This window comes from Pinus tabuliformis, chromosome 6 (assembly GCF_031772625.1).
Source record: "Pinus tabuliformis cultivar Carrire ecotype Pingquan chromosome 6, CPIR1, whole genome shotgun sequence".
NCBI classification, from domain to species: domain Eukaryota; kingdom Viridiplantae; phylum Streptophyta; class Pinopsida; order Pinales; family Pinaceae; genus Pinus; species Pinus tabuliformis.
Window position 1 is genome coordinate 1,715,047,392 of NC_142292.1, and position 11,863 is coordinate 1,715,059,254.

The following is an 11,863-nucleotide window of genomic DNA, read 5'->3' on the forward strand; positions in this document are numbered from 1 at the left end:
TCTGTAAATAGAGCTTTATTCTCAACTGAACTGCACAAAAATGAACCAAGGGAATACAATCAAGGTCACTGTCTAAGGAATGAACCAAGGGAATGCAATCAAGGTCAATGTCTGAGGAAAAAAAATATTGCATGTGTGACAATATTGCATGTGTGACACATCATAGACACCCATTGCAATATCGATGGGCTGCCAAGCAACTATTAATGCACGATGTTCAAAATGTGTTTTTGTATGCACACAATTTGATTTAATGGTAGAATGTAGTGGGGTAGGTTATGAATAAGTGTTACATAGTAGCTAGTACTTGCGACTTAGTTTAAATATAGTAATGTTGCAATTTGATAGGTGGATGATGGATTTTTAAACAAATATCAAACATGAAACAAAGTAAATCAATAGTAAAAAGTGGTTTACCAGATTATGAAATATGTAATGTTTTCACGCTCAGTAGTAACTATCCCGAGTAATATTTTAAATATGTTGTAGGAATGTGAGGTATATAAAAAAAAAAAAAATGAATAGTAAAAAGTAGTTCTCCAATTTACTATATATGTAAGGCCTAATTCACCGTTATTATGTGAATAAAAATGGTTTGTAATGTTATTGGAAATTTCTTAAATAAATAGGATTGATAAAAAATATTACACAGTTTTATTCTGGAAATCTCCAACAACAATATGAATAACTGTGGAAGTCTCTAATCACTTATAATTTGTATGTTTTCTCTTTAAAATATTTAAAATATATATATTATTTTTAATTATAAATAAAATAATTTTAAATTATATATATATATATAATATTTTTTTTAGTATTTTTTTTTTATATACATATACTTTCAAATTAAACCTTTTAAATAAAATTTCAATTTAAATCTAACTGAAACTTACATAATTTTTTGTAGTTAAATTAAATCTTTTAATTAAACTAGGTAACATTGAAATATATATATATAATTTTTGTTAAAATTTAAATATTAATAAAATATGAAGTTTGATATAGCTTGCATCCATGTATGTCTAAACATTCAACTTCTGTAAGATTTGCTAAATTGATAATTTAATAATATTTGTAATGCACCATGAATTTGTTCTATCAAAAATTTATGATATCCAGTACATAACATTAAACGTAAATAATATAAATTTTCATTTCAAATTTTTATAGCAACTGTCAAACTGAAGTCCAATCGCCGATGGGCCATCCAATTAACATTGTTGTCACTATTAAACACGTACGATCCATATTAATTGAATTTGAAACGCTGTGAAATAAGTTGTTCACATACAGGTATTTACTGCTCTGGTCTATCATGGATTTATGATATCAATAATGAATAACACTAAGTAATAAATTTGCATCCAGAATCAAATAAAATTAATGATATCAATGAATAACATTAAGGAATAAATTTGCACCCAGATTCAAACAAAATAAAATTATAAAATTACAAGTACAACATGTGCACCTCTCCAATTAAAAACTACCACGTGTCGTTATCACCTGTCCTTGATGTCGTCATATATTCAACGGTAGCTTTTCTTACAGTCAAAAGTATTTTATTGCTCCCTGCGGTGGGGCTCTTTTAGGACGTGGCGAAGATTTATTCACTAGGCATCTTAAGATTTATTCACTGGGCACATAACCCTACAGTGTGGCACGTAACCCTGCGGCGCACCTTCCAGGAGCCTTCTTACATTCTCACCGATTTCTAAAATTATGCGTACAAATTAGAAAATGTCTATGAAGCCTCGTTGCCTTCCCCTGCTTTCGAACTGGCTGTCTTTGTGACCTTAGCTTCTTCCTTCGTTGTTTAGCAGTTGCCTCAGTGACCTAGAGGAAATGTAGAGAGAGCCGAGCCTTCTGGTTTGCTTGCTTTCCCTGCGGAGTGATCTCAACATCTTTGTTTTAGTGGGGCTTTAGTTTCTTTAATTTGAAGGTGTATTGTCAGGTTCAAGAAATTGAAATTAACTTGGATTGACCTGATCTCACATTGTTCATCAGTTGACTGACAATATCATCATCCTTTTTCTTATAAGCATTTATCTGATCTAAAATGGCGTTCTTAACAGCCAATTCGTTGTTTTGTTTAAAACTCTCAGTGTTATTGTTCTTGATGCTCGATCTCCTTCTTGTGAGAATGCCTCAACCTCTTCTTAATGCAGCGATCAAAGCGGTTATTTAGACTCTTCAAATTCCTTTGGTTGGATGGCATTGGATGACCTAAACCTGACAGTCAACATGTGTCACGACTCCACCACAGCAATAACAAAAATTTATTATTTTTACCAGATACGCGTCTACTCACCACCACATATTGCCACATCATGAGTTTACCTGCGTGTAAACCTTTCCGGTTACATGTGCTGGATATAATACTCAGGTGACCGGAGTTATATTCCGACATATTGGTTGTTGGTCTGCATTAAATTACTGGCTAGTTGTTTTCTCCTACGTAGAACACCTGGCTTTGCTCCGTATACTCCCTCTGCTCACTCATGTGAACAAGCGTGGCATCGTACTCTCGTCCACTGCGCTCCTCGGTTCCCGCTCTCCTTCAACGGTGCGGATCATCAGATCTCGATCCGAGGGTGGAGATTTATCGGAGGGTTTGGGTACAATGTTAAGTCGTCCCAAACCTCATACTACCCATTTGGTTTTGGCGCCGCTTCTAGACTTTGGCTTCATCTCTCTGCGCACTGGGGTTCACCCGTTAGCTGTTCAATCGAGAACTTGCTCACTGTCTAGGAGCTAGCCAACCAGTTCTTCTGGAATTTGCTTTATGCAGGTGATGGTATTCGTTTGTAGACATTTTGCGCTATTTTCTTTTAACATATATACTCTCTTCCTCACAGGGTCACACAGATGAGTTCATGAATGTTAATGTATTCTTTTGCTTTCATATGTGTGAAGGAGGACGCTACAGACAAGGGGCCCTCTGCTATGGGGAATGGCAAAGTCTTCAGCACTCTGGCATCCCATGCCGCTCACCAGGTAGGCCTCCAAACCATGTGTGTATGTTTTCTGGGTGATGGTCAAGGGTTTTCGTGCTTGGCAGTGGCCGCTACAGGGTTTATACATATATTTTTTTGCTTGCTTTCAGATTCAAGGGATTGGCAGGAGTGCCGAGGACAGGGTCCTTGGGGATTTTCTCAGAGATTAACAAGGCTCATTGCGCCCCCAGGCTTCAATGCCTTCGGCCTGTCCCATTTGGATTATAATGAAAGTAGTCAATTCTTGTTGATTCGGGGAATGTCCACAGCAGTACCCAAGTAGACTGGGTTTCTTTTTCTCCTTCTGTGTCTCGAATATAATTTATTTGTTTGAGTTAATGTAAGGGGTCTTGGAACTCAAAGTAGTGATTGACTACTTAAGACAGAATAGGGCCGAGATCTTTACGGCCCCTCTCTGGTTACTTCCAGTATAGTGGTATTGTTTGTTCTGAATCGCAACTCTTTAGATGCTGATATCTAACTCTGTATATGGAAATTTTCGGTTCATGAGGAAAGGTTTTTTTTTTAACAGGTTTTATCTTGCTATTGAGAGCCTTGGCTCCATTTTCACGGAATTTTGCAAGTCTGTCTTTCTGCAAGTTAATTGTGTATTTAATTATATTTACTGTCACTATGTTTCGTTGCTCTATGGTTGTTCCTACTTGTTATGGCGGAACTACCCCATTGTTCTGAATGTAAACATTACTTGTTCTGTTCTATTTACGATTATACATCTCTCGAACTTCTTCGAGTTCTTAATGTCTGAAATATTTTGGTTATGGTATAGGAAATGGTTATTCGTTTTGTTTTCTATTAATTCTCAGAAATTAAAATATCAATACAGCTCTCGTACACTTTCATGTTGTAATTTATGAAAATAATTTACAGCTTGCAGCCCCAGCGTTGATTTATATTATGTCGCAACTGGTGTTTTAGTCTATGAATTTTGAGTTTCTCCCTTTTGTTATAAATGTAACTGAAGACTCGGGATTGCTCTTCCCTTCACTGACTTCCTGATAACTTCTGTCTAGCAGTGTGCGTTTTCCATGTTCTACTGTCCGCTCCTTCCAGAAAATAATCCCATACTTATTCCGGATCCGGATAGTTCCACTATCTCTTATTTTATGACCATCTATTCTATGGCCGGTAGGGATTACAAGACCTGAAGAGTTCTCTTCTGGTTTTGGGGAATCACCGGACTAATGATTGCTACCTTAACCCTCTGTTGCAGTTAACAGACCTATCCTTCATCGAAATTTATTTATTTTATATATATTTAATAAAACACTAATATACTACACAGTGGTGTTTGGTTTCTAAATTTCAATGCACAGAGAACTGTGACAGGGCCAAACCCTCCTTAACAATCATTTACTGGTCACCTCTGTAATAATTGTTTTGAAACAATTAACAACACAGTATGCATAATAACGATAAGAAGATCGAGTAAACTTAATAAACATCCATTGTTTCTCTATTGTAATTTCGGTTACTGTAATTTTCAGTTGACAATTAATACTATGGAATACATATCAACTAATGAGACGGATTTCACCAGAAGCTTTTACTTACCTGGTCCGCCTGAGTTTGTAGTTGCGCCACAGAATTTCACCTGTAACCTTTGCTTTCTCTTGACCACCCAACCATGAGATCCGTCGTCAGGACCGGAATCTCCCCCCTAGCTCTCTTGCAGGCCCACAACCCTCAACAAGACGCACGCACCTTGTGCCTGGCTATCTGGTCCTTACCAGACTTAGCCAATTCCTTTTTCCTCTCTCTTTCTCTGCCTCTCCTTACAGCGCAGATTTTAGTCTCCCCCTTCCCCTTTTCTCTGGAAGCCTTTCAAGGTAGGGAAGGTAGTTTGAGTGCAGTTTCAACAACTGTTTTCTTTTCCAACTTCTCTCTCAGATGTTGCCAGCATTTCAAGAAGTAATTCCTACTTAATATATTTTAAAGCACATATTTATAAATAAAAATACTATTAAATTTTAAAACAGTCTTTCAATGTCATACTTAATTCTATCTTTTACCACAGTGAAAACTCAAATATTTACATTCTCCAGGGTCATCACATCTCCCCCTCCTGAGATTGGACATCGTCCCGATGTATGATGTTCACAAACAACTCTGGGTAAGCTTTTTTTTATGAGCTCTTCATCTTCCCAAGTGCCCTCATCAGGCCCATAGTGCTGCCACTGCACCTTAACTTGGGTAATAGCTCGCTTCCACAGCTGTACTTCTCTCCGGTCGAGGATGCTCAGCGGCTCGACCAGGACCTCTCCTTCCGGTTCGACCTGCAACCAACAACATTACCAGTCAGTTTCTTCTAAAATAAACTTTTAATCGGATCTACCGGAATTAATCCTCACCTGTATGTCCTGCCATTTGATCACATGTTTAGGGTCGTAAATGTATTTTTTCAGTATAGAGACATGGAAGACATTGTGGATCCGAATGTGGCTTGGCAGGGCGAGCTGGTAAGCCACTGGCCCAACTCTTGCCAAGACCTGGAATGGTCCAAAATAACGGGGTGCCAACTTGGCACAACCGCTCCATTGCAGGGTACTCTTTCTCGCTTGGATCCTCACATAAACATGGTCACCAACTTGGTATTCTTTGAACCTTCTTTTCCGGTCAGCAAAGCTCTTTTGTCTATCCTGAGCAACCTTTAAATTAGTGCGCACTCTTTTCACCATATCCTCCATTTCCTTGAGCATCTCCAGGCCCAATCTTAATTTGTCTTCAGGTCCACCCCAGCTTGAGGGTGTACGGCATTTCCGCCCATACAGGACCTCAAAGGGGCTCATTTGTAATGATGTGTGATACCCATTATTATATGCGAATTCAACCAGGTGTAAATACTCCTCCCACTGTGTTGGTTTCTGCATTACGTAAGCTCTTAACATGTCTTCTACCACCTGGTTCACTCGCTCTGTTTGACCATCGGTCTGGGGATGATAAGCTGTACTGAAATTCAGCTGTGTTCCCAGTTCTGTAAATAATGCCCTCCAAAAGGTTGACGTGAATTTTACATCACGGTCAGATATTATTGTCTTCGGAAGTCCATGCAGTTTAAACACATTCTGCATGAAAATGTGGGCAATTTGCACAGCCCTGTAGGTGGATTGCACAGGTATAAAATGTGTCGCCTTACTCAGTTTGTCTACCACCACCATAATAGAATCATTGTTCTTCTTTGTCCGAGGCAGCCCTGTTATGAAATCCATAGAAATAGTTTCCCATTTCCATTCCGGAATGGGTAAGGGTTGTAATAACCCTGCTGGGTGCTGATGCTCTGCTTTAATTTGTTGACATTCCAAACATCGCGCTAAATACTTAGCTACATTCTTTTTCATCCCTGGCCAGTGGTACTCTTTTCGAAGTGCAATGATAATTTTTTGGTACCCTGGATGTCCAGCATAGTGGCTGATGTGAAATTCATCCAAAATCAGATTTTTAAGACTGTTTTGACTAGGTACGTACAACCTCTTTTTATAATGTAGCATTCCAGCATCATCTATTTCATATCCCTGTTGATTTTTCTCGCTGGAAAATTGTTGTACCTGCTGTTTTATTTGCTGGTATTCAGCATCTTGATCTGCTGCTGTTTTTATCATTTCCTTTAAGGGATTCTTCCATTTACTGGAGGAGATTTCATACAAACATTGCACCTTCCGACTTAAAGCGTCGGCCACTCGGTTTTCCCTCCCTTTCAAGTGCTTAATATCAAAATCAAACCCGCTTAGGAAATCTGCCCAGCGTGCTTGTCTCGCATTTAAGGTAGGCTGGCTGAAATAATTTGTCAGACTGTGGTGGTCTGTTAGTAATAGAAATTTCCTCCCCATGAGATAATGCCGCCACATCTTCAATGCGTGTATGACGGCTGCTAACTCTAAGTCGTAAGCAGAATATTTCTGCTCATGCTCTTTTAGCTTTCTTGATTCGTAAGCAATCACTTTTCCTTCTTGCATCAACACACCTCCCACACCCTCCTTACTTGCATCAGTACATACCACGTAGTCCTTATTAGGATCAGCTATACTCAAGATGGGTGTTGTGGTGAGCAGATGCTTAAGTTGCTCAAAGCTTTTCTGACACTCTGGAGTCCATTTGAATGCCCTTCCTTTTTTCTGTAAGGAGGTGATAGGGTACGCTACCCTTGAAAAACCTTCCACGAATCGTCTGTAATAACCGGCTAACCCCATAAAGGACCTGATGTCTGCCACATCCTTTGGTACGGACCATTCCATTATGGTCCTTATCTTCTCAGGGTCCACTGCGATCCCTTCTTTTGTGATTATATGGCCTAAATACTGTATTTCTTCTTTGAAGAAATCGCACTTGCTGAACTTAGCATACAACTGGTGTTCTCGGAGGGTTTGTAGCACTAATCTGAGGTGCTCCTCGTGCTCCTCCCTAGAACGGGAGTATATCAGTATATCATCGATGAATATCAGCACAAATTTGTCCAAAAATTGATGAAACACGCTATTCATTAAACACATAAAAGTGGCGGGGGCATTGGTTAACCCAAAAGGTAGCACCACAAACTCATAATGCCCATACCTTGTTCTGAAAGTTGTTTTAGCAATGTCTTCCTCCTTAATCCTAATCTAGTGGTAACCTGATCGCAAATCGATCTTGGAGAACACTGTTGCACCCTTCACTTGATCGAAAAGTTCATCGATCCGAGGTAAAGGATATTTATTTTTGATTGTGAGCTTGTTCAGCTGACGATAATCTATACACATTCGAAGAGTTCCGTCTTTTTTCTTGACAAATAATACTGGGGCTCCCCACGGAGATACACTGGGGCGAATATAATTTTTGTCTAATAGTTCTTGTAGCTGCATCTTTAATTCTGTTAACTCAGGTACGCTCATTCTATAAGGTGCTCGCGATACTGGTGTTGCCCCTGGTATCAATTCGATGGTAAAGTCTATATCCCTTTTAGGTGGCAGCCCGGGTATCTCCTCTGGAAATACATCCGCAAATTCTTGTATTACAGGGATGTTATCCAGCGTGGCTGTTTTATCTTTTGAATCTGCATAGCCTACCTGAATGGCATAAATTTGACACCCCTTTCTGATGCAATTTGCTAGCTGGGATGCAGTGATTGGCCGGACCTGCACTAGTCGCTTAATCCCTTGCACCTCTTGCTTCTCTCCAAAGTCATCTTTGTAATAAATGGTTTTTGTCTTGCAGTTCACTAGTGACCAGTGCTTTTCTAGCCAGTCCATTCCAATTAGAACATCATATGAACCAAGAGGGAGCACATTTAAATCTGCTACTACTGGCTGCCCTGCTATTGTTAAAGGGCAGTTATTAATTTTTTCCAGCACTCGTCTCTTGGCCCCCGTAGCTAACTGTACTAGCCATGGATTCTTGAATTTTACAGGTTGTAGCTTACAATGCTCTACTACCTTTGGGCTAACATAACTTAGAGTGGCTCCTGGATCAATTAAAACAGCTACAGAAAGGTCTGAAATTTTACCTTCGAATTCCACCATGGTCGGCTGGTACTCCGCCTGACGATCGTCCAGGGATGCATTAATCCTTGGCACGCTACGTCCCACATCGCCAACGGTCGATGCCTCATGGATTTGGGATATCTGTTTGGTTCCCTTTCGTTGCGGACAATTTTTGACGTATTGTGGTCCTCCACAACCCTAGCATTGAACTGGGGGTCTGGCTACCCCTTCACCATCCAATCTGGCAGGCTGTTCGCTCACTCTAGATTCAGTGATTGGCTTGGATTTGAATGGGCCACTCTGTGCAGTTCTGCTGTTATGTCCCTTGCTAATTCCCTTACCTCCATCACTGCGACTTCCTTTACTGTTCCCAGCTGTCTTACTACCTCTTTTCTCATTCCATCTTTTATTTGGAGCGTCTCCTTTCTGTTTATTCTGCTGGTAGCAGATTCTGGCTTTGCGAATAGCTTCATCCATCGTCCTAGGATTGTCAAACTCAATCATTTCTCGTATATATAGGGGTAAACTACTGACAAATCTTTGCACCTTAGCTTTTTCTTCTTTAATGTACGGCACATAGCAACGCAGGGAAGTGAAACGGTTGATAAACTCGTCCATAGTCTGCTATCCCAACCGCAAATTGTGGAATTCCCTTGCCTTTTCGTCATAGAAGCGCTCGGTCAGATATCTTTCTTTGAAGTACTTTTGAAACTTCTCCCACGTTATGGTCCGTTCGCTTACCCCCTTGATGATCTTAACTTCTTCCCACCACAGGGTCGCTTTCCCTTGTAACTGAAAAATGGTCAATCGTGCCTTCAGGTTGTGGTCATATTCATACAGTTGAAAATATTTGTTCATGTTAATTAACCATGCTTCAGCCGCTTCCTCTTGTTCCCCGTCAAAGTGTGGGGGTTTAATCTTTCAAAATTCTCCCTGCAGCTCCACCCTTTGACATTTTGAGGTCTGCTGTTCAGATGCATTGTCAGAATGGTCCTCCCCCTCTTCTGACCTTTCAGGCTCTGTTCGATGGTTTTTCTCTTCTGACATCCTCTGCTATTCTTCACTGGGATTAGCTAGTGGTGGGTTCTGTCTGTCAGACAAACTTTTTAAAATCCTTTCTTGCTCCACCGTCAGTTGTGCATTATCGTCTTGTAATTGAGCCATCTCATTCTTCAGCTCCTGTACCGTCTCTAATATTGCAAGGTTCGTGCTACGTGTCTCCTCGTCGAGTTGTACCCATAGCTCTGGGTTATCCCCAGGGTTTATTGCAGGTCCCTGACCCGCTATCGATCTGTGCGGAGCGCTACCAGCTCTCTGCATACTCACTGTCTATTGTCTCACTATTGTTTTCCTTTGTCTCAACCTAAGAAATGGAACCAGAAGAGGAGTTAGCAATATTAACTGTCTTCTTACAAATATAATAAGATTGTAACTGCACAATGCTTGTTTATTTTCATTCAATTTTGTTAAATTTCTTCCCGTGTTGTCCCAGAGGTCACAGCATTGATCCTCTGCTCTGATACCAATTTGTCACGACTCCACCACAGCAATAATTTTTTTTTATTATTTTTACCATATACGCGTCTACTCAGCACCACATAATGCCACATCATGAGTTTACCCGCGTGTAAACCTTTCCGGTTACATGCGCTGGATATAATACTCAGGTGACCGGAGTTATATTCCGACATACTGGTTGTTGGTCTGCATTAAATTACTGGCTAGTTGTTTTCTCCTACGCAGAACACCTGGCTTTGCTCCGTATACTCCCTCTGCTCAGTCATGTGAACAGGCATGGCATCGTACCCTCGTCCACTGCGCTCCTCGGTTCCCGCTCTCCTTCAACGGTGCGGATCATCAGATCTGGATCCGAGGGTGGAGACTTATCGGAGGGTTTTGGGTACAATGTTAAGTCGTCCCGAACCTCATACTACCCATTTGGTTTTGGCGCCGCTTCCAGATTTTGGCTTCGTCTCTCTGCGCACTGGGGTTCACCCGTTAGCTGTTCAACCGAGAACCTGTTCGCTGTCCAGGAGCTAGCCAACCAGTTCTTCCGGAATTTGCTTTATGCAGGTGATGGTATTCGTTTGTAGACATTTTGCGCTATTTTCTATAAACATATATAGTCTCTTCCTTACGGGGTCACACAGATGAGTTCATGAATGTTAATGTATTCTTTTGCTTTCATATGTGTGAAGTAGGACGCTACAGACAAGGGGCCCTCTGCTATGGGGAATGGCAAAGTCTTCATCACTCTGGCATTCCACGCCGCTCACCAGGTATGCCTCCAAACCATGCGTGTATGTTTTCTGGATGATGGTCAAGGGTTTTCGTGCTTGGCAGTTGCCGCTACAGGGTTTATACATACATATTTTTGCTTGCTTTCAGATTCAAGGGATTGGTAGGAGTGCCCAGGACAGGGTCCTTGGGGATTTTCTCAGAGATTAACAAGGCTCATTATGCCCTCAGGCTTCAATGCCTTCGGCTTGTCCTGTTTGGATTGTAATGAAAGTAGTCAATTCTTGTTGATTCGGGGAATGTCCACATCAGTACCCAAGTAGACTGGGTTTCTTTTTCTCCTTCTGTGTCTCGAATATAATTTATTTGTTTGAGTTAATGTAAGGGGTCTTGGAACTCAAAGTAGTGATTGACTACTTAACACGGAATAGGGCCGAGATCTTTACGGCCCCTCTCTGGTTACTTCCAGTATAATGGTATTGTTTGTTCTGAATCGCAACTCTTTGGATGCTGATATCTAACTCTGTATATGGAAATTTTCGGTTCATGAGGAAAGGTTTTTTTTTTAACAGGTTTTATCTTGCTATGGAGAGCCTTGGCTCCATTTTCACGGAATTTTGCAAGTCTGTCTTTCTGCAAGTTAATTGCGTATTTAATTATATTTACTGACACTATGTTTCGTTGCTTTATGGTTGTTCCTACTTGTTATGGTGGAGCTGCCCCATTGTTCTGAATGTAAACATTACTTGTTCTGTTCTGTTTACGTTTATACATCTCTCGAACTTCTTAGAGTTCTTAATGTCTGAAATATTTTGGTTACGGTATAGGAAATGGTTATTCGTTTTGTTTTCTATTAATTCTCAGAAATTAAAATATCAATACAGTTGTCGTACACTTTCATGTTGTAATTTATGAATATAATTTACAGCTTGTAGCCCCAGCGTTGATTTATATTATGTCGCAACTGGTGTTTTAGTCTATGAATTTCGAGTTTCTCCCTTTTGTTATAAATGCAACTGAACACTCAGGATTTCTCTTCCCTTCACTGACTTCCTGATAACTTCTGTCTAGCAGTGTGCGTTTTCCATATTCTACTGTCTGCTCCTTCCAGAAAATAATCCCATACTTATTCCGGATCCGGGTAGTTCCACTATCTCT